Consider the following 24,944-nt stretch of genomic DNA (forward strand, 5'->3'; position numbering starts at 1 on the left):
AGGCTATTTTGAGGGTTCCCTGTTATAGTATCTCATTTTATTTTTTTTCATGTGATATTTAGCAAATGCATTGAAATAATTTATGTGATTTTCTGTTGCACGTATGCATAACATAGTCATGATTCCATGAAACCAAGAACCTTGTCTTTATTTTTTATCACACTCTGCCAAATTAATACTAAAGAAAAACCTATGAAATAGATATTGGATCAATTATGCAACCATGTTACTGGGCATTTTTCTTTAGTTATTCCTCACCTTTAGCAAAAACCAAAGATAAACCAACTACAGAGTTTAATGGAGTTCTTACCAAATTCCCTAGGCCTTCTGTGTCCCACAGGTTTGAAGACAATATTAATCAATTAGTGTACTGGTGACTCTTCCTATTTAGTGTATCAAATATCCTATAAGAGGTTATTTTGGGCTTTCAAGATTAGCAAGAGATCCTTACAATTTTACCTTGAGAATCCACATTTCGTAAGTTATATCCCTCATACGATCATATTTGAGCTTTAGATATTTAAATGAATCATCTGAAGTTTGTTTATCACAAGTATCAAGGCCAAATAGGCATTAATTTATTGCGTCTTTTATTAAAATACATGAGGTAACCTATAAAAAATGGCAGGGTAAAAAATTCTCTAAAATACTCTTAATCATTTGGGTTTACATTTCCCCCCTTCAACCTATTCGTAGAATAATAGGTCATCTTAAGAATTTTTACTTTCAAAAAATTAATAATGCACTTGAATAAATCATTCCAGAAAATTTCAGATTAATTTGGCATTTGCTCACAAGTTGCAGATGTTATATTCTATTTATATTCATGTCCCACCAAGAAAATTTAAAACATAAAATAGTTGGTCCTTTTGAAAACCTAAATTATATAAAATTGAAATAACACATTTTAAGAATATTGGATTGGAATTTCATAATTAAGAATACTACTTTTGGGATGCCTGGGTGGCTCAGTTGGTTAAGCATCTCACTCTTGGTTTCCTCTCAGGTCATGATCCCACAGTTCATGAGTTCAAGCCCCACATGGGGCTCCATGCTGACAGTGTGGAGCCTGCTTGTGATTCTCTCACCACCCCCCCCGCCCCGTCCCTGCCCAACTTGCACATGTGCATGCTTTCTCTGAAAATAAACAAAAAATTTAAAGAAAAGTACTTTCATTTATATTTCTATTAGTGTTTATCTCACAAATTCTAGTTTATATCATAATGACTAGAAAGTCAGTGGAGTGTAAACCACCTTCTTGGTACATTTTAGTCTCTATCTTCATTCAAAATTTTAATAAACTAAGAATAATTGGCACAATTAAGGTTTCAGTTAAATCTAAACAAAAACTGAACACACAGCAAGGGGCAGGAAGATCGTGCATCAGTCATGTGCTGTTGTAAAACACTGAATTCTTATGCTCATAAACGTTTAACATTCAGGTACAGAAACTCAATACATCAAAACCACATACAGTGAATCACAGTACTCTTGACATACATAGAAATAGGTCTGTTTGAAGATATTTATCAACCACAATTTTATTAGAATTGTGGACTGAACGGCAACCTGTACTGAAAGTTTATGTTTCTACTGAGAGACATGATATGATAGAATAGGAATGGAATGTAGGCATTAGAAGTCAATGTTTGAAAAGATGTTTTACCTACATAACTTATTTGCCTAATCATTCTATTCCTCCAGAGATAGTATAGAATTGACAAATGCAATGTTCTTCTAGGCGTGAAGTATTTTGTCGTATTCATACAGAAATTGTAACCTCACCATTTGATTTCAGTTAGAGACTTTTTAAGCACTGCTCAAAATTTTACAACACAGATAAGCAATTCAAAATGGAAATGTACAGTTATAATCAAAATATTTTTGAAGAATTACCAATTTGGTATTTAAAAAAAATTTTTTTTAACGTTTATTATTTTTGAGACAGAGAGAGACAGAGAATGAACAGGGCAGGGTCAGAGAGAGGGAGACACAGAATCTGAAACAGGCTCCAGGCTCTGAGCTGTCAGCACAGGGCCCGACGCGGGACTCGAACTCACGGACTGCGAGATCATGACCTGAGCTGAAGTCCGCCGCTTAACGACTGAGCCACCCAGGCGCCCCCATTATTACCAATTTGTAGTAGAGCATCACATAAATGACTATTTGTCCTGATTCCATTCCAGCGCATTCTTCTCATGGGTGCCCAACCTTACTGTGACACAATGCACACAGAAGCAGTGAGGCATGGGGAATGACAGGTACCTAAATGTGAGTCCTTCTTTCAAGAGTTTGAGCTCTTTCCACAGGATAAATCACTTAACATCTCAGATAATTGTATCTACTTTCAAGCAAGATTATGAAGATTGGAGAGAATATAAATTGACCAGCCGTACTTAGCTCATACTAGATAAAATTGTGAATGTTTTTATTAGGTGGTCCAAAAAAATCCTATATATGTCCTGTAAGAAGGTATCTTTCATCTTTATAAGATGGCCAAGAATTAAAGAACAGAAATATTTGGCAGAATTATGGAGAATAGAGAATCTTCCTTAGAAAAGCAGTAGAAAAAGAATTTGTATTTAAATAGTGCCTATTTTTCCCTGGTTGCTTTATATATTTTGTATCAAAATTCTACAAAATTATAAAGTTTTTTTTTTTTTTTTTTTTTTTTTTTTTTTAAACTCCCGATCTTCCAAAGAGGATATTGTGGCTCTAGGAGCTTAATGCACTTTTCTTATTGACACCAAATCCTGTGTTCATGCTTCCTTAGGCTGGGCTCTAGAATCTCTATGTATGTTGTCCATAATTCAGGAAATACATTTAGTGGGAAAAGCCTAGACCTGCCTTCGGGTGAAGGGCAGAAGACAGGTCTACAGGAGCATGAAACTGAGGGCATTAAGACTTCCTGTCCAAACTTCTGCCAAAGAAAGCTGCTGGTATACAATTGTGGTAACTTCTACAAAATATATTGATATGTATATCTTTGTGTATTTTAGATCTACCCACACATTTGTTTTTTTAAATATACATACATATTTTTTACTTCAATATAAACAAAAAAAAATCAACATCCAATGTGTACTTATAACAAAGTATTCTGGACCTCGCATTAGGGAGTAAGACAGAGCTCATTAAATTAAATGGCATTTAAGCTTTGACCTGAAAGACTGAAGAATCTAACCGGAATTGCATGGCAATAGAAAAACTGAACTGTGTACAAAACGGTATAGGGGTCAAGGAAATGTTCACAAATGGAGGAGGAGATTGGGATCCCAGGCAGAGTGTTATTGGAATAATCTGGACAGGGCAAGATGCTTCTAATAGGTTTAGTTTGTTAGTGCAATGGGAAGACTTACTAAAAATACATGAAGTAAATAACTTTACAAGAAAGCAAATGTTAAAATCTCACACCTTAAGTTAATGTTAGTCATAACCCAACTTTTTGCAGGAGTAAAAGTTCTTCTTTATGATTAGAATACTTTAAAGAGAGGTCCTGCTGTGAGAAAAGTTTAATTGGTTGTTTTCTATATTCTGTGAAATGCACTTTTAAGAACTTGCTCCTTGGCAGCAAAATTGGCATTTTGCAATGTGTGTGGAGCCTGTATTATAATGAGACATAGGGACCTTTTCAGGGATAGAGCAACACAGCCTGTTGAACATTTATATTCAGTTTTCTAAATAATTAAGAACAGAATTTCCCAGATTAGCTCAAGAGCTTCTGCTCATCTCTGATTAAGAACTGGTTGGGAGACAGAATAAGGAATGTCATTGAAGTCTGCACTATCTTGATTACTTACAAAATTTAAGTATTTTTAAGTAATTTAAGGCAATTGTTTAAGGCAATTATTCTTAAAGTGTCATCAACCAACCAGCAGCCTCAATATCACCTGGGAATCCATTAGAAATGAAAATTCTTAAAAAAATAAAAATAAAAAGAGGGCACCTGGGTTGCTCAGTTGAGGGACTCTTCATTTCACCTCAGGTCATGTTCCCAAGGTCATGGGATCAAGCCCAACACTGAGCTGCTTAAGATTCTCTTTCTCTCTGCCCCCTTCCCCCACTTGCATTCTAAGTTAAAAAAAATGAAAATTCTGGGGTCCCACCTCAGATCTACTGAATCAAAATCCTGAGGTAAATCCAGCACTGTGTTTTATAACCCTTCCATGTGGTTCCAAAAAACACTTAATTTTGAGAACCAGTACTTAGAACTTCCTCCCACCTTATTACTAATCATCAGGGAAATGCAAATCTAAACTACAATAAAGATATCACCTTACGCACATCAGAATAAGTAGAATCAAAGAAAGAAATAAGTGCAGGTATGTATGTAAACTGATGAAGCCACTGTGGAAAGCAGTATGGAGGTTCCTTAAAAAATTAAAAATAGAATTACTATATGATCCAGTAATTCCACTGGTGGGTGTTCATCCACAGAAAAGAATACTAATTCAAAAAGACATATGCACCACTACATTCACTGCAGCATTATTTACAATAGCTGAGATATGGAAGCAACTCAAGTGTCCATCCATGAGTGGATAAAGAGGTGGTATATATACTATGGAAAATTACTCAGTCATAAAAAATGCAATCTTGCCATTTGCAACAACATGTATGAGCTGGAGGGGAATGCTAAGTCAAGGAAAGATAAATAACATGGTTTCACTTAAAAATGGACAAAAAAAAAAAAAAGACTCAGAGAACTGGTAGTTGCCAAAGAGAAAGGGGGAAATAAAGTAGGGGGATGGGGGAAATAAAGGGGATTAAGAGGAGCTCCTGGGTGGCTCAGTCGGTAAGCGGTAAGCGGTAAGCGTCCGACTTCAGCTCAGGTCATGATCTCATGGTTTGTGAGTTTGAGCCCCGCATCGGGCTCTGTGCTGACAGCTCAGAGCCTGGAGCCTGCTTCAGATTCTTTGTCTCCCTCTCTCTCTCTCTGCTCCTCCCCCACTCTGTCTCTCTCTCTCTCTCAAAAAGAAATAAACATTAAAAAAAAATAAAGGGGATTAAGAGCAACAAACTTCAAGTTATACATCATGGAGATATAAGGTACAGCATGGAGAATTAGTGATAATATTGTAACATTGTATGGTGAGTATACTCATTGTGGTAAACACTGAATAATGTATAGAATTGTTTAATCAATACATTATATACAACTAACGTTGTATGTTAGGTAAAAAAAAAAAAAAAAATTCTACTTTAACCGATTAGTTGGAAACTGCATAAAAGAAATCACACATATCCAAGGACCACTCAAATGCATGTAGTCCCATCTCTGTATGGTTTTTGTACATTATCAACATCAGTAGTCTGTACATTACATTCTTTCTCTTAACACAATGTGCATCAGTAATCACGCTCCCCTTATCCCACTCCAGCATTACCTCCTCTGATTTCGTCAACTCCTGGCTATCTGGCTTCCACCCCAGAGACTACTTCTCTTTGGTAATTCCTGTGAGCTCCTCACTTAATGCGTCTTAAAAATTGCATGCCTGCTTATTATCTATGTCCTACTAGAATTTAATTGCTTGCTACTAGGTGATTTTACTGTGTTGTTCACTATTCTATTTGTAGCAGCTGGAAAAGTACCTGGCAGAGATTACTTGCTCAACAAAATGTTTTAAATGGCAAAGAAAATAACTTGCTTTCAATTCCTTGGGTACTCTACAAGGTTAACACACTTCATTAACAACAGTATTCAAAATCATGAAATCTCCACCATGGACTTCAATAGTACTTCAGTGTCTGGCTCTCCCTATATGGTTCTCAGTCTTCTATTTTCATTATCCCTTGCTGGAGATTCTTTTTCTCTTTGTTTTGCAACCTTATCGATTCATAGAGGCAGAAAATGATGGTAATTCAAGAAGGCAAATTTTGAAATCAGATCCTATGCAAATTACATGCTATAAGCCTTGCTTATCTCATCTGTAAATGGGCGTCCTGATATTATTTATCCTGTGGTATTTTGAATACTAGATGAAATTGCAAATTATAGCAACTAACCCTTACTACATTTTGTCATTGTTCCTCTGCAAATAATGGAAATCACTAACCTCCAACTTTTAACTTTTTCAGACCTACATTTTCAACTTCCTGATGGCCGATACAGATTTTTTAACTTTCTATTCAACTTGTTACCACCACACTGATTAGTTTTCCTCTTCTTTCAGATGACTTGGGAACCCTTGGCTCAACTGCTCACTTCTCATCTTCAACATCCAATCAGCTGTATTTAGTTTTAAGTTACATGATCATCTTTTCATGTCCAACCACCCCCCAATTTTTCCCCCCATTTCCATCATGACCTCACTGGTGTAAGAGCTGGAGATGTGCCCTTTACAACAGTCAGCAAAGCAAATCTTCATGAATTCCCTCCAGAATACCTTATTCCACCAATCTGCAGCCAGAATGTTTCTTTAAAACACAAATATATTGAGACCATCAATTGCCTTCTCATGGTCCTCAGAAAAAATGAATGTAATTACTACTTCAGTCCAGTAATCTCAAGCTGGTTTAGCACAATCCCAGCCCTCTAATGTACAGAGAATATATATTCCTCCATAAAGCATGCTAGAGATCTTGAGGGCACATACACACTAGGATGGCCACAAAAGGCATCCAACAATGCTTATGCACATCCCATCTCCTGGATACAAGTGAGAAGGCCCCATATGGTCCCGAACAGATATCCTGAGTGCTTAAGGTGGCCTCATGCAAATAAATTTATTTTCTAAGCCCCATACTACACCTGAAACCAATTTTTACCATACTGTTAACTATCTAGAATTTAAATAAAAACACCTAAAAAAGAGAAATTCTTAACATGATCTACAGCATCCTTCCTTGTCTAGCCCTTACCAGTCTCTTCAGTCTCCTCCAATACCATGAGCCCTCTTACTGTCTTCTGAAGTCACTACTGGACCTAAACCAGTTTCTCATACTTGCCAAGCCCTGTCCTGCCACTGGAGTTGGGCAGGCTATTGGTATAGTTTGAAATACCCTTCTTTTCTTTCTTCACCTCAGTTAACCCTCACTGCTCCTTCTCAGCTGCAGCCATTACTCTCCTCTCCTTGACAGGATAAAATAATTCACTATATAACACTTTAATAGCACTATATTCTTAGGTGCAAGATTTATCGTAAGCATTCCATAAAAGTTAATGAAACCAGAATTAGTAAATACTTTAATAAATTATTTTTGTAGGGTCTGTGGTCTAAATTTGCAATCGTTTATGGGTCGCCCCCCCCCCAACTATTGCTGATCTGTCAAGAATGAACCTTTCATTTTTTTTTTTTTTACTCTAACAAACTTCATGACTCAAATTTCTTCCCTAGACAGTTTTATATTTCCTGCTAAATCTGATGTTAAATTCTGAAATGTCAAATATGGTTAAGTTCTTTCCCTGCTCAAAATCCTTCATTTGTTCTTCATATGTGTAAGGAATAGATACAAGTGTCTTAGCATAAGGTTCTTGCTAGTCTGAACTCTATCTTTCCCGTATTTACCAACTTACACTATCTCCAACAAAGTACCTTCAGAATTACCTGAATCAACATATCTGCTTTACCTGATATATACTTCAAGCTCCCACGGGTTAAAGCATATGTACAATAAAAGCTGAAAATCCACTGGACTTGATACAAGGCAGAATTAAAGAACTAAACAGTCTGGGCAGACGTAATTTCCCTTCACATCTCAGGGAGAATTTCCCTCCTAGATACATGTTTGACCACCCCACATTTGCTTCTCTATGTATTTTCTCTTAATATCTTAATATAATGTGGTTTTACTGGAAAAAATGTTGTAAATAAGTGCTATTGGTTGTATTATTCATCATTATAGTACCTTAGAAACCAGTCAGAAAAAAAGAGTGCCACAGCCACATTATGCTGAGCACGGTCAAGAACTTGCTGTTTCAGACTGTTGGCAAGGAAGAAGTCTCCTATGAGGACGCAACCTGTGAAGGCAGGCGGTTTGCCACAGTGGAACTGACAGATAAGCCTGTGGATGAGGCTCTATGGGAAGCATTGCCCAAAGCCATGAAGTACGTGGGAGGCCCCCAGGACAAGGGAGTCGGGATGGGGATGACAGTTCCTATCTCCTTTGTTGTATTTCTCAGTGAGGATGGTTCTCTACAGAAGAAATTTAAGAAGTCCGGTTCTGGATTCCAAACCAGTTTCAGAGCCACCTGCCAGTTTGCATCGATGAAAGCATTAAGATGGAGAGGGAACACATCTATTCCCTGCAGTTTGGTGGCTACACCGAGCAAGCAGACTGCACAGCTCATGCCGCCCAGCTACGGACCACCTGGAGGGCACAGCCACGTGCCAGAGTGACATCTACTTTTGCACTGGGTAGGACTCTCCCATGAAGCCATACGGGCATCACAATGAGGTCTGGCGGTGAAAGCAAGAATAATTCACTGACCCAGAACTTCCTGGATGTGTGCTTCTGTGTCCACTTCCTCAGGGGAGAAGGAGGAAGCAAAGTTTGCAACTGTATCTCCAGCTTAACCAAGTCTTCTTCAAAGCTGGTTCGAGTTAGTTGTCTGAAATGAGCATAGTCCATCTATGCTCTCCTTCTTGTGGTGGGTAATACAGCTAAGATGGGCAGCATCCCTCTGACCAGAAAAAATCCAGCAACATTTTTCCAGCTAGCTGGGTCGCTAAAAATGGATGTTTTAAAAATTACTGAACGTGTATTTTTGTCATTGAGGGAAAAATGTGGTTTGTGCATGATCTTTCATCTGTGATTCTTATAAGGCCTTTGTCTAAAAACAAACAGATCTTTGACTTAAAAAGAAAAAAGAATTGGATATTTTCCTTATAGGGACAACTGGATATGATGGAGTAGTTCAAAGCACTTCTGCAATATTTAACTCAGTGCTGACTGTATATGCAACACTGTTAAGACCTAAAGGAAGATTATAAAGGTGATTATACACAAAATACTGTCCTCAAGAAGCTTCGTGTTTCCTGAGGTTCCAGAAGAAGCAGGCATAGGATTGTATTCAACACAAGGTGCACAGTGTAAAGTGCCAAAATTTCTATAAAGACTAAGTGCTTTGGCAGTGCCTGAAACGGAAAAAAGATTAATTTTTACTGAGATGACTGGATCTGACTTAATGATGTAAGTGACATTTGACCTGAGTCGAAGACAGTGGAAGATTTGATTAGCCAGAAATAGGGAAAGAGGTCACCCCAGGCTAAGGGAGAAATACGAGGTGGAGCAGTGTCCACAGGGCGTGACCTTTTTGGAGAAAGGCAGCTAGAACAGAGCTGAGGTTACATAGGTCTTCTGTAAGAAAAGTGATTCATATGGGAGATGAGGTTCAAAGGACAGATTGGGATCAGACTGTGAAGTCACAGATACCATGTGAAGAAATTTTTATGACCACAGCAAGGGACAATAAGAAACATTTTTTTTTTTGTTATTCTTTTAAAATGATCAGGATTTAGTTGTAGCTATTCTACCATCTCTAGGACATTAGGAAACACAAACTGTTTTAGCCTCAATCTCCTATACAATAAAATGATACCTATTAACTATGTGGTGTGTTTTTTGTTTTTTATGATTTACTCTATGCCAGGCTTTGTTCTGGAGCTGGTGATATAGCAGTGAAAGAAAGAAAAAAAAACTCCATACTTGTATGCACATTAAATTTTTGAGGAAAATCAAGTAATAAACCCATATACAGTATGTAACATGGAGAGAAATTCCACAAAGGGAACGACAGCAGAATTAGGGGGGTGGGTAGAATGATGGAGGCCATGATTTTAAATAAGGTGTTAGGGTAGGCCTGAAGAGGAGATTGCTGATCAGGTTCCCAAGTGGTTTTGTGGTGTTCAGAGTCCAGGCAGACGAGACAGCAAGTGCAAACCAGCTGAGAACGAAGTGTGCAGCAGTAAAGTGGTCGAATTTCAGCTATTTGGAAGGTATAGGCTACAGTATTTTCATACAGATCAAATGTGAGATGTGAAAAGTAGTCTGGGATGACTGATGGGTTTTTGGCCTGAGCATCCAAAGAAACGAAGGTGTCCAATGAAAGCACACTTGACTCAAAGGTGTCAGAACACAGGAGGAGGAACTGGTGAGGAATAGAATCTGGAGTTTTATTGGAGGCTCTTTAGACATACACATGGAGATTTCAAGCTGTCTTACTCGCCGTTTCTCTGGACTGATCTCATACTCTGTCAAGCTCATATACCATCTGTGCACTCACTGATGGTTCCTAATGTGTGTACCCAACTTTAACTTTACCTTGAACTAAAGATACTCATCTTTTGAGTTTGGGAGTGTAGGAGATCAGTCCCAGAGAAACAGAGAATAGAAAATAAGACTCAGTACAGAACCTCTGAGTTTTATCATGCATTAGTGTTGAGACAATGAGGGTCTGATATTAACACCTGAGGAAGAATGATGAAGCAATAAAGAGTATTCTGGAAGGAAGGTAGAGAAAGCACATCAAGAAGGAAGGAGTGATCAATGAGGGCATGTGCAACCAATAACTCAAAGAATAACTCAAGGAAAACTCAGAACTTACTAGATTGAACAACATGGAGGCCTTGGTGAAAGCAATCAGGGCAGTTTGAGGAAGAATGGTAATATGGTAGGCTTAAAATCTGTCCTACTAAAAGTTCCTTATACCGTAAGACTTTAGTAAAACACCCAAAATATTAACAAAAAAATTTAGCTTTTTAAACATTAAAAAACTTTTTTAAACATTGCTGAAGAATGTGAAGGAAATTTTTGAAGGCCAAACCAAAAAAACAAAGGGAATTATTATTTCTATGACATGCTGCCACATAGCAAACAGCATACCAAGCCTAAAATTATTTTTATTTGCCAATAGCATTATTTGTAACTGCCGAAAACAGATAGGAGTAACAAAAAATCTAGGCCATAAAATTGCCTGGAGCTGGATTAAAGACCCTAATATAACACTGGGAATCTAGCAGAGAGCTAAATCGTCAATGAAAAGGTGATGTAAGACACGTGCGCATGCGCGCGCGTACACACACACACACACACACACACACACACACACACACACACGAAAAAAAAAAACCACTTATTTGTTACAAGTTTGGCTCTAGTCAGGAGAAAATATACTAAGTACTTTTAGATCACAAGTCTTAGTTCACACGTTTTGAGGCCTAAATACATTCTTCAGAGTTTCTATCCTCAGTCTTACTTGGTTTCTAATTAAATCCTCAATTGGAAATGTTTTCAAATATCCAGAAGCAAATATCATTTTTTTCCTACAGGAATTATGCTCATCTGGGGCCACAAAGAATTCTTGTAAATTTCCAAATACAAAAAAATAAATAGATAAGGGAAAAAGACACCATAAATGAAAGTCAGCCAAAAAAAAAAAAAAAAAAAAGTAACAAAATGAGAGTGGAGATGCTATCCTATGGGATGTTTACAGAAATTCTCACAATAAGGCAGCTTTCCACCTGGGCTTCAGACTAAATATTTTATTTGGGCCTATTATCCAGTTTAATTTTTTTCTTCGGCTACATAAAATCTTTTAAACTCTTAGGTTGAGTATTCAAGTTCAGTTATTACACTTTACAACTTTTTAAGTATAACCCATTTGCTGACACGGGTTAGTATCTCACAACTGTGAGATCTCACAACTGTGAGATCTCACAACTGTGAGACTATGACCTGAGGTGAAATCAAGTCAGCTCAACTGACTGAGCCACCCAGGTGACCTTTAACCCATTTGACTTTAAACATTTTTTACTTCTGTAAAATTCTCTCAAAGTATTTTCTGTTTTCTCAAAAATTTTTAACATTTTAATGAGTTACTAACAGTGTCTTATTAAACCAATTTTGATCTTCAGGTATCTTTGTTGTGTTTTTATTTTTGGCTTTTGATATCCATCTTTACCTGTGGATATTCCAGGTAAGTTTGATTTAATTCCAGATGTGTTTAAAATATTGCAGAGAAATTTTAAAGACCTGAGTCATCTTCTCTAAAGGGAATTTTTGTTTTTAATATGCATTTAGGGGAGGGGCAAATGTCAATCTGAGTAGAGTTTAAATTGATTTGTAGCTAGGCTTATCTATTTGTTATTCCTTCTCTTCCTCACATTCTCTACCACTTTCAAAGTATTTACCAAGATCTCTCATCTTAGCTCTGCAATCCAGTTTTGTTCCTTATTCCTGTAGGATGCTCTGAAGATTTCAGCCACTAAACCTCCCACTTTCCATACCCCACCTAACTTCTCAAACTTATGACTCCTGATTAATGCCTAGAAGGCAGGCCTAGAATATTAGGTTCACTGTTCTTAAAGAACACTCTCCCTTGTTAACATTTGAATTTCTTCACACATTACTTTAAAATGTTTCTATATTTTTTGTGTTTTTCTTCTCTGTAAAGGAACTGCTCTAAAATATAAGCCTGATAGGAAACGATCAAAATCCTAGAGGAGAACACAGGCAGCAACTTATTAGGAATGTCTCCAGAGTCAAGAGAAACAAAAGCAAAATGAACTATTGGGACTTCATCAAGATAAAAAGCTTCTGCACAGCAAAGCAAACTATCAACTAAAAGACAGTCTATAGAATGGAAGAAGTTATTTGCAAATTACATATCTGATCTAGGGTTAGTATTCAAAATCTATGAAATATTTATCAAACTTAATACCCCAAAAACAAATGACCCAGTTAAGAAATGGGCAGAAGAGGGGCGCCTGGGTGGCTCAGTCAGTTGAGCATCCAACTTCGGCTTAAGTCACCATCTTGCGGTGAGTTCGAGCCCCGCATTGGGCTCTGTGCTGACAGCCTGGAGTCTGTTTCAGATTCTGTGTCTCCCTCTCTCTGCCCCTCCCCCACTCATGCTCTGTCAAAAATAAACAGAAAAAAATTTAAGAAATGGGCAGAAGACATGAGTAGACATTTTTCCAAAGACAACATCCAGATGGCCAACAGACACAGGAAAAGATGAACATCACTCATCATCAGGAAGATACAAATCAAAAACACGATGAGATACCACCTTGCACCTGTCAAGGTGGCCAAAATTAACAACTCAGGAAACAACAGATGTTGGTGAGGATACAGAGAAATGGGAACCCTCTTACACTGTTAGTGGCAATTCAAAGTGGTACAGCCACTCTGGAGAACAGTATGGAGGTTCCTCAAAAAGTTAAAAGTAGAACTACCCTATGATCCAGCAGTTGCACTATTAGGTATTTACTGTAAAGATCTAAAAATACTGATTCAAAGGACACACACACACCCCAATGTTTATAGCAGCATTAACAATAGCCAAGTCACGGAAAGACCCTAAATGTCCATCAATTGATGAATGGATAAAGAAAAAATAGCATATACACACACACAATGGAATATTATTCAACCATCAAAAATTGTGAAATTCAGCCATTTGCAACATGGAGAGTATTATATGCTCAGCAAAACAAATGAGAAAAACACATTGTTTCACTAACATGTAATTTAAGAAACAAATGAACATAGGAAAAGGGAGGAAAAAAAAGCAAATCATAAGAGACTCAACTATAGAGAACAAATTGAGGGTTTCTGGAGGGAAGGTGGGTAGGGAATAGGTGATGGATATTAAGGATGGCACTTATTGTGTTGAGCACCGGGTGTTATATCTAAGTGATTAATCACTAAATTCTACTCCTGAACTGAAAACAAATGAAAAATAAAAAGAAACAAAACAATTAAGTAAAAAAAAAAATAAATAAGCCAGTCTATGTCCACAAATAGAAAGCCCAAAGATAAAGTTTTACCTCTAGGAAGACAACCAGAAATGTAATTGTGAAAAATTTACAGAGAAATTCAGATATTCCATTGATGCTCTACTCTGTGGCCAACCTTGGTATCGGCATTCATTGTATTATTTTTATGCCAGACACACATATATTAGTACTACATAATGTGTAACATGGATCCTGTATTTTAACAGGAAAAAGGTGGAGAGTTAAAGAAATGGGAATCAGCAAGTACAGACAAGGTTTTTTATTTCATTTCAAAGGGGAAATTGAGAACTTGGACATTGCTTACAAGGATTTAAAACAGAAAGAGCCTCTTTTAAGACACGGTCTACAATCCAGAACGTCTCCACGCTGCCATGGGGTGGTATGAAGATTGCATTAATCCATCATGTAAAAAACAAAGCAAACCATGAATACTTTTTTTTTTTTAACGTTTATATTTGAGGCAGGGAGAGACAGAGCATGAACGGGGGAGGGTCAGAGAGAGGGAGACACAGAATCTGAAAAAGGCTCCAGGCTCTGAGCTGTCAGCACAGAGCCCCACGCAGGGCTCGAACTCACAGACGGTAAGATCATGACCTGAGCCAAAGTCGGACGCTTAACTGACTGAGCCACCCAGGCGCCCCAAACCATGAATACTTATAACAAGAGTATGTATTTAAGTTTCTTTCTAGCCTTATTATTTAAAAATTCTAGTTGTAGGGAGAAGAGATGGTAAGGAAAGCAGGAAAAGGGTCTTGGAAAATAGAAAGATGAGGTGAGGGAAAGTGGGAAGTTCATAACAATTCTTGGATTTCTAAGCTCCATAACTGAAAGGAAAGCAAGACGGCCCTTTATGTATTAGAAAAGGTAATGTCAGTTTACCATATTAACACCTAGTTCCAGGTCCCAATAAGGAAAGTAATAGTCTGCTTGGGAAATTACTTTGATATGGTGTGTAAGTTGGTATTGATGTCCATCATACCTACGATTATCCTATGCTATGGCAATATGGTAATTTTAACGGGCAGGCTGCTAGATAAACTTACATTCTACTTGAATTCAATATACCACTTAATCCTGAGCTATTTAAGGGTCAGCTAGCAGCAAAATACTTTTTTTTTTTTTTTTGCCATACTTAAGTGTCCTAATTCTTTCTCTTAAAGAGTACAATTATCCAAAATTGGTGTTCAGATAGAGAATAGACAGAGCAAAATAGACAAAATTCACATAATCCACAGGGGATGTTATCTCACTGGGATTGCTAGTTTGCATTAACTTGGTAAATTTGGATGCCAAGAGCAATGCAGCTCTGCCTGAATTGGGGAATATTTGTCAGTTAATTATTCAGTACTGTTCTGAATAGTCCCCTAGGTATAAAACTGGAACCTCTGTCAGAGAGAAAGTTAAGTAGTTATGAAAATATGAGAAATTATGGGAGGATAAATTACATTTCACCTGACATTAAACTGTTGATCAACTATCAATACTAATGTTTTCCTAAAGGGGAGAAAACCTTACAATAAAGAATGTTTTTAAGAAAAATTACCTTACTATAAAATGTGCCATATCCCATTTGTGTTTCACTGTATTCTAGAGCTATCAGTCTTATGAAGCAATAAATTTCTGTTGTATACTCCATGAGCTCCTGTGATAACATTTTATATTGCTTGTCTGCTGCCTGAAGGAGGAGGGTAAAATATTATTTCAAGGTGCATTTTGCATCCAAGGAGAATAGACCTGTTTATTACAGTAGTCCTATTTGTTACTCTAGGGCAATGGTTATTAGATATGAAACAAAATGAGAAGGATTGGTTTCTCTTCCCCAAGGAAAGGAGAGATGAATACACGAAAGAAGGAAAAATGGGAGGGGAAGATAAACCAGTGAAATCTTGGGAGGTGGACACTAAGTGGGTGATTGTCTATTGAGGCAATCTGCCCCTTGAGAGGTGACTGGCTGAAATGCCTTAATATCAACAAGCAATATTAAATACTTGCTCTGAGATGAGGGCTGTAATTCTAACCATGTCACCCTCAAATATTCACTATTCCTGCAGACGTGGTGGTTTTGTTCATGTGGCCCATGAGGAGGTGGTTAGGTGACATGTTTGATGTTCAGGTTTGAGTTGTGTTTTCGCAAAATTCATAGGTTGAAGTTCTAACCCCTGGCACTTCATAAAGTAACCTGATTTATTAAGAGGGTCATTGCAGATATGATTAAGTAGGGTAAGCCTCTAATCCAGTATGTCTGGCATGAAGACGCCTATAGAGAGAAGAAGATATTAAGATAGAAAAAGAACACCATCTGCAAAGAACACCCAAAATTGCTAGCAGTTTACCAGAAGCTGGAAGACAGGAATGGAACAAATTTTCCCCCAAAAACTCTGTAAAGGAACCAATCCTCACACAATTTGATCTTAGACTTTTAGCCTCCAAAACTGTGACACAATAAATTCTACCAACTACCCAGTTGGTGATACTTTGTTATTGTAATGCTAGCACACTATTTTTTTTTAACATGGTGAAAAAAAAAATAAGCATGAAAGGAATCTGTTCTTCAGAAGTGGAATCACCTGGTAATTTCAGGTCCTCTAACAGATGGGATTTGATGTGTAAAATTTTATTGGGGGAAAGACCTATGGAAGAAAAAGGGGGTGAGGTGGGGAGAGTTAACTACATGCAAGTCTAACTCCTATGAAAATAGAGTGGGGAGGAAAGGACTGGGTGAAGGAGTCTTGGAATAGAGCATATTTCTAAGCAAGGTTAAGATAGGTTAACAGAGAATCTTCTACCTTAAGTTACATATCACGGGAGTCCCAGGTCTTGCAGTAGTAAGCTTTCATAGAATCCCTGTTGTGCTTACTCACAGAGAAGCCTGAGGACAGTGTGACCTCAATACAAATGCAACAGTGGATAGATAAGGGTGGCAGTTGGGCTGTCCGTTAACTATGTTCCCCACAGCGTGATATCTGAGCGACACAGTTCCCTGGTTGCCACACTGGAGGATCTGAAGATGCCTTAGAATATTTCTTGAAGGTCAGCTGGAAGTTATCTGTTTATGGTACCCCAGCTATCATGGTGATATCTTTTTGATCAGGAGATGGCAAACAATGGCCTATGGCCCAAACCCAGCTACTGTTCTCTTTTTGTATGACCTTTGGACTAACATTGGTTTTTAAAGAGTAAAGAAAAAAAAAAAGGAAATGAAAAAGAGGAAGAGAAGACCCAAGAGACTATATGTGACTCACAAAACCCAAGATACTTAATATCTGGTTCTTTACAATATCTGGTTCTAAAAAAAAAAAAAAATAGCTGACCTTTTAGAAGTTACCAACAGCCATTAGTATTGGGGTTCCACACATATCAGGTTGGCCTGTTTCAGCCAGTTATCCCTAGACCACCTAGGTCTATGGAAGTCAAGTTGGGCATGATTCAGTGAGGTGGAGCGGGTAGCTTGCACTCTTTAAAAGGAAGGGATATGGAATCATTAGGCACAACATATCTGTCTTCTAGCAGTCTCATATTAGTTCAAGCTTCACGTCATTTTCTCCTTTCCAGATAAGAATTTTCATGTTCTGTATGATAGGTGTGGCCAGTTCACAGCCACTGACCTGCTGAGAAGTGGGTGATGGTGGCCAGTGGTCTATCATCCAACCTTACCCACTGGATGTCAACCTATGCTAAATTCAAGCCAGTTCATCTTTATAGTCCTTTTAGATCTCAGAAAAATTAACGTGTTTTTTTTTTTTTTTGAGAAAGAAAGGGTATGCACATAGGTGAGGGGCAGAGAGAAAGGAAGAGAGGGAATCCCAAGCAGTCCCTGCACTGTCAGTGAAGAGCCTGACACGTGCTCAATCTAACGAAATGTGAGCCCAAATCCAGAATCAGATGCTTAAATGACTGAGACACTGAGGTGCCCCAATGTATGCTATTTAAAATTTGAAAGTTGGCTGATGAAATCATCTTTGAAAATACCTACACCAGCAAGAATTTTTTTATAGTTTTTAGATCTAGGTAAATATTGAATCAACCATTTTAAAGTTATTAGCAAAGGAACAGATGTGTAGTTTTTTACTATGAGTGAAGTGTAGGAGGTGGCTTTTGAGAAAAGGAATGTTATGTATTAAAAGGATCAGTCAAGCTGCTGGATGTGAATACCCTATATAAGGGAATATAGAAAGTCCAGAAATAGACCCAAGTGCACATATGCAGCCTATATGTAAGTAGTCACTAAACCTATTCAGTATCAACCATCACTTTCTTGTCCTACCAGATTTAGGCTCAGTTCATTTTACCTTCTTTTACTTTCTTCATGTGACTTCCAGGATAGGGAAAGAATGAACAAATGGTATAGGAATAATTGGCTAACCATTATAAAAGATCTTATTCATTTTCTTATATGTAAAAAAACAAAAACAAAAGAAAACAGGATTTGACTATTACATAAAATATCCATAGAAATTAAGAGCATTTCAAATGCAAGAATGGAAAGAAAGTTACAGAAACAGTTCAGAATTAAGTGTACAGGTGCTCCCAATAATCAAGTATTTCAGGTCTGTTTCAAGAAATGAATTAGGCACTTAGCATGTATCAATGAAGAGAATAAACCACAAAATAGACCAATTGTGCAATTTATTTCTAGGGAGAGATCATAAAATAAGCCTAATTATAAACATTATTTACCATTTTAGGTAAGTACACAGGGATCATGAGTGGTGGGGTAGGAGGAGGGGCTTTGCAGAATTAGGAACTGTGGCCTGGGTAAGCTGGGTTGAAAAAGTGAGATGTAAGGATGGACAGAAGAAATTTAGGCTAGTAGATAATTGGGGAGGGAGTGTCCTGGGTAAAGAAAATAATAGAGTTATGTACTATGGTAAACCATGTGCTAAGTACTGTAGGAAAGTAAGGATGGTCCATGTGGCTGGAGCATGGTGAGTAGACCATGATTCCTGGTCCCAAGAGAAGGTCAGTGAGGTAAGTAGGTTCGACAATGATTGGCCTTGGCGGTATTGTACAGAACTGTGATTTTTACTAGAAGTAAAATGCAGAGCAGGTGTTAGGTGTTTACAACAGAGAAAAGATCTCACACAACATTTATTTTAGGAAAATTACTCCATAAATCTCTTATAGATACCTCATAAGTGGAATCATGCAATGTTTGCCCATCCATGACAGACTTAATTTCAGTAGTATCATGTCTTGTAGGTTCATCCACATTCTTGCAAATGTCAGGATCCCCCCCCCCTTTATATACGTTTTCTTTATCCATTTATCTAAATGGATCTAAATCTACCTATCTAAATCTAAAGCTATTTAGATTATTTCCACATCTTGGCTATTGTAAATAATGCTGTATTGGAACACAGGAAGGCAGACAGCTCTTCAAGATCCTGATTTCCATTCTTTTGGATATATACACCCAACATGTCTCACCTATTTAAGAACATCACTTTTAGGATCTAGTGTTCCTGAAAGGGCGGGGGGGGGGGGTGCTGGATTTACTTAAATTTGGTAAGATCTGGTAACAGGTGGGAAAAACAAGGGGCAAATGTTGATGGATGGGGAAGTTTTGTTGATAGGAATATGTGAAGTTCTCTGCTGATGGCTTTTATATTGACATAGAAAATAATCCTAATATATTAAGGGTTACAAATGGTATGTGGGTAACCCTGTTTACTGTGTCTGAAAGTGATTTTTGAGGATGAGCACTAAGTTTCTAACACTAGAAGGGACTCTGGTTAGTCTGAGCCCAGGAATCAGAAGAAAAAAAAGGCTCTAACAATTCAAATCCAAGATTTTCTTCTTCAAATGCAAGATTATTAAAGGTGTAAATCAAAGGTCAAAATAAGTGCCAAACTGAACATTCATCTGAAGACGACATTAGGAGAGAATATTTGGGGGAACCCCAAAGTCTATCTTTGCTTATTGGTCTTTAATGCTGTCTTTAAAATAAGGGTTTGAGAATGGAGTATTGGAGAATAGAGGCTACAAAGGCACACAAAGTCTTTCATTCCTCACACAGGTTTGTATTCAGTACAGATGATTACACTGGTTGTTGCAGACCTGAATGTCGAACTCTCGAATTCGAACGTATTTTGTTTGCTGAGATACAGGCACCAAATGACTTACAATGATTCTAGATAGCTCCTATTTAATGTTCTTTAATAAACCCTTATAGATTTCTAATTGAGTTCATGACTTGTCCAAAGATTAAGTACAAGGGTGTTTTTTAAAGTTTGAAATAATTTCATAACTTGAAAGATGTGGTTTATAAAAAAAGATTTTATAATTAAAAAGTTAATTGAAATCATAATTCTGAATTAGAACAAAGACTACTTATAAATTACTATAAAGTTAAAAATGAGTATTTTCAAAACATTCAAATGCATTGAACATTTCAAAACATTCGTTCTTTGTAAATACGTTGCTCTGCAAACATTGTTACTATTTTGTGGGGCAAAATCTTGACCCACATGGATATAAAGAGAAGTTGCTTTTTAAGGTTTCAATTTTCCTTCATATTGCTTTTGAATATTTTATTCTAGATGTTTGATTTAGCTATTGAAGACTCCTAATTGCTTAACTTTGAAAAATAGTGATTAAAGACGTTTACTTTTAAATACATCTTTTTAATATGCCTCTGCATTTATTTTTTATGCACACCTTGTGACCAAGAGCAAGCCACTTCTCATCCAGCAACTTCAAGTCCTCATTTGAAAAAGTTGTTTCAGACTACCCATAAAGTACCTTCCAACTTTAAAGCATAATGATTCTATGTGTACTTATTCACGAGTATTTCTGAACTTTTCTGAACTTGTGAAACTTAACAAGAACAAGGGCTGGGGATTTTCTAGTTCATGCTTAGTTTCCATTTTGCCAGAAAAGGCTTAAAATATTGAATAAGAATTAAAACTAAAGAATTATTAATTTATATGAGATTAGTTTATATATCCATACAACTTTCTGGAAGATTAAACAGAGCAGAATATAAGTAAATTTTAATTAAAAATCTGTTAAAATATTTTAAAATATGGTCACTTATAAATGATATATATATACACGTAAAAGGTAGTGAAATTTAGCCATATTATCTATTATGGCATCAAGGAAAATTTGTGGGTTATTGATGCTATCTGTACCCAAATGACAGAATTCACGCTTATAGAAACGCAAACGAGTTGTGAAAAATGTAGGTTATAGAAACCTATGATCTTGAAACATTGTCTGCATTTAGTAATGCTTCCTGGTACTTTGGAGTATCAGAGAACATGTTCAAATTTTTTTGTCCTTGTTTGCCAAAAGGAAGAATACCAAATACATAGGATTATGGTAAGGATTACATATACAAACTATTTATGATAAATGGTAAGTATTACTTCAGGTTGAACTAGACACATTTCTCCGAGTGCAGATAAGCCATTGTTTGAAAGTTTGTCCACAAAATGGAAAAAAATTATGATTCCTAAGTGGCTAGATTTACCTTTGTGCACATTCCTTTTAAGTCTGTAACTGCTTAAAATATGTATTTTCTCTTTTGCTTTATTTCTTCCTTTTCCTTCACATTGCCTTCTCCCATCCTTCATTTTTGTTGGTTTGTTTAATAAAGTGTTTGGAGATATTCTATTAGCCAGGGTTCTTCAGTGAAGCAGAACCAACTGGGGGTGTATATGTATGGATTGTGTGTGTGTGTGTGTATATGTATGTACGTGTGTGTATGTATGTATTTGAGATTTTGAGGAATTGGCTCATGCCATTGTGGAGGCTGGCAACTCCAAAATTTGCAGTGGAGGCCAAAGGCAGGAGCCCCAGGAAGAGTGGATGCACTTTAAGCCTGAAGGTCATTTGTGGGCAGAATTCCCTTGGGAAGCCACTCTTTGCTTCTGCTGAGGCCTTCAACGGATTGGTGGAGCCCTACCCAAATTATGAAGATTAATCTGCTTTATTCAAAATCCAACTTAAATGTTAATCTCATCAAAAAACCTCAAACACAGAACAATGTTTGACCACACATGTGGGCACCATGGACCAACAAAATTGACCCATAAAATTAACCACCCCCCTTTCAAAATTGGTATTCTTTGCAGAACACTTGAGCACAATGACAGCATAGAATTCATCCTGTAGGCCATGAGACACAAACACAAAGCATCAGCTTTCAGATGGCTTATCAGATATGGTAAAAAACTAAAGCAAATATGGGGGAGGAGAGAGTTCAGTCTTTTCTGAATGTACAGGAACTATTGAGCTGTGAAGATCTCAGACAGTAATTCATCACAATCTTGTATTTTAGAACAGAAATATTACATTTGTAATATAATGGCTTTATAGTTCTGTTTATCATGGAGAACACTTATAAAAATATGAAAGATAAGTTACATGCATTGAAAACATCTATAGTTTTATTACCCATATTATATAACCTAGAATGACTAGTCAGAAGATTAGAAAAAGTAGTAAACACTAGTAATTTGTATGATTAGCTTTGTGGATTGAGCAGCTCTTGATAACTGAAATTTAACTTGTTATGAGTATTTCCAAAGAAACGCCTTTAGAGCCTAAAACAGAAATAGAATTACTGTATTAACAGAATACTATTTTGAAGGAAATATTAAGTGTCTAGCTCTAGAAATTACTCTAGTTATTTACCAGGTAGGGATTTCACATTAAATTCATTTATGTACTAATGCTATGGCCTTGCACAACCCCCAAGCTGTTGGGCCGGCATTGATCACCCAATAACTGTGCTAAGCAGTTACTGTGGCTGCAGGAGTGACACAGAACATGCTCTGATCCAGTTAAATTGGAGAGTAGATTCTAGTTCCAAGTTTTAGTTTGGATGGATTCCAAGCAGGAAAGAACTTTGAAATTGCTCTCATTTCAGACTAAAGAAAATGCCAATGCTGATGGAAGGAAGTAGCAAGCAAAAAAAAAAAAAAAAAAAAGGAATGCACAACAATATTGCACAATTTAGAGAAAGAACTCACTACCTCACCATCCTTGCCTCTGAGGACAGTGACAAAGACTTAAGAACTCTCTACATAGAACTTAAAGGACTTGGAAAAGTAAAAGTGTACATTCCAGAACAGACCAGAGAATGGGAGACAAGAGCAATGTGGGGCCCAGAGAACAAGCTGAAGAACAGAATTTATCATCTTAGCCACAATAATTAAGGGTTTTTGATATGGGGTACCCTGGGTCCCATCTCCCCTATCCCAAATTCAGATGTTCAAGTCCTAACACCCAGTACTTCAGAATGTGACTGTATTTGGAAATGGCGTCATTACAGGTAATGCAGAGAAAATGAGGTCATATCTAGGTGGGCCCTGGTAGGACTGGTATCATTATAAGAGGAAGATTAGTACACAATGTGTATACATGTGAAGACAGAGTAAGAAGGCAGTGACCTGCAGGCCATGGATAGAGGGCTCAAATGAAACCAACCCATTCAACACCTTGGATTCCATCAACTAGAGCTGGAAAAAATGCATTTCTGTTGTATAAGCCACCCTGTCTGGTATTTCATCAGGACAACTCTCATAAGCTAGTAGTTTTACTATTAGCTGCTTGGTTAGAATTCATTAGACACATAGCACAGAATGAAATACTGTAGGACACATTTTCTGTTAGTGTCGACAGTTCATTAAAATTATTTTTCATTAGGAGAGACTGAGTGGCTCAGTTGGTTAAGCATCCGACTCGATTTTGTCTCCGGTCATGATCCCTTGGTTCCTGAGATCAAACACCACTGTTGGGCTCTGAGCTGATAGTGTGCAGCCTGCTTTGGTTTCTCTGTCTCCTGATCTCTCTGCCCCTCCCCCACTCGCATGTACACGTGTGTGCACTCTAACATTTTTAAAAATTTAGAATTGAAAAAATAGTTCTCATAAAAATGGAGGTTATTTTTTCATTTTATATTTATTAAGGGTCAAGTTAAATAAGAGTTTTTAAGTAACAGTTTTCACATATTTATAGATTCTGAATTGCATGGCCAATTGTGTTTGCTTCAAGATTTTGAGATCAAGAATAAAATAGACCAGAAAATATGGATCCTTTGGTGGTTCCTATTTGGGTATGCCATTTTCTTTCTTTTTTTTTTTTTGTAAAATTTTTTTAATGTTTATTTGGGGGGAGGGGGGAGAGGGAGAGCGGAAAACACTTGCATGCAAGGGGGAATGGGCAGAAAGAGGGAGACACAGAATCTGAAGCAGGCTCCAGACTCTGAGCTTATCAGCACAGAGCCCGACATGGGGCTCAAACTCATGAACCATGGAATCATAACCTCAGCCAAAGTCGAACGCTTGGCTGACTGAGCCACCCAGGCACCCCTGCCATTTCCTGTTCTTATACATGTAGTTTAAATTTAGGAAGCGCCCATATTAAGTAATGAAATTTGAACTGGAGAATAGACAAACAGCCTAGATAATTTCATTGATAAAATGGCCTATATATAGGGAAAATACACTGTTACTAACAGAAAACATGTTCTAAGAGTGGCCCAGTATTTACAATCATTAGGTCACCATATCTTTAAGGCACTGTAACCAGAGCCTGACTTGGGCATATATCTGCCCATTCTTTTTATTTGTACATTCTACATGTTATTTGTGATGGACTTTTAAATACGCCAAGGGCCTAATTCCAGTATGACTTTTTTTTTCCACAGCAAACATCACAAATATGTAATGAAGTGAGGCATAGAATTAAATATTGTTTTCCAGTTGGGAATACAGTTCTGAGGATCCCATTTAAAAAAATATCCACATATACTGCTAGCTTATTCTACAATTTTTTTTTTTTTTTTTTTAACAAAGAGCAAAGTATGTGTAGTAACAAAAGCTGTGCTTTCACATTAATCATTCTTCAGGTCAAGAGAAAGTTCAACAGACCTTGGCATATATGGGCCACATGAATATTACTGAACACTTATTATGTGACATACCTGAGGCTAGATGTTAGTGTGGGGAATTCTTTTGGCCATTTTGACTTTTTTTCTTTTTTTAAGTTTACTTATTTTGAGAGAGAGAGAGGGGCAACACAAGCAGAGGAGGGCCAGAGAGAGGGAGAGAGAGAATCCCAGCAAGTTCTGCACTGTCAAGCACAGGGCCCTATGGGGGCTCCATCCCACAAACCGAGGGATCATGACCTGAGCTGAAATCCACAGTCAGTATTTAACTGACTGAGCCACCTAGATGCCCCATGCACTTTGTA

General features: G+C 37.2%; 1 pseudogene; it reads left to right on the plus strand.

Annotated features, from left to right (window-relative positions):
• The first annotated feature begins 7,889 nt into the window (after window positions 1-7,889).
• Window positions 7,890-8,409, plus strand: LOC125917016 (heme-binding protein 1-like; annotated as a pseudogene).
• Window positions 8,410-24,944: the final 16,535 nt, after the last annotated feature.

Source organism: Panthera uncia, unplaced genomic scaffold (genome assembly GCF_023721935.1).
Source record: "Panthera uncia isolate 11264 unplaced genomic scaffold, Puncia_PCG_1.0 HiC_scaffold_1398, whole genome shotgun sequence".
Lineage (NCBI taxonomy): Eukaryota > Metazoa > Chordata > Mammalia > Carnivora > Felidae > Panthera > Panthera uncia.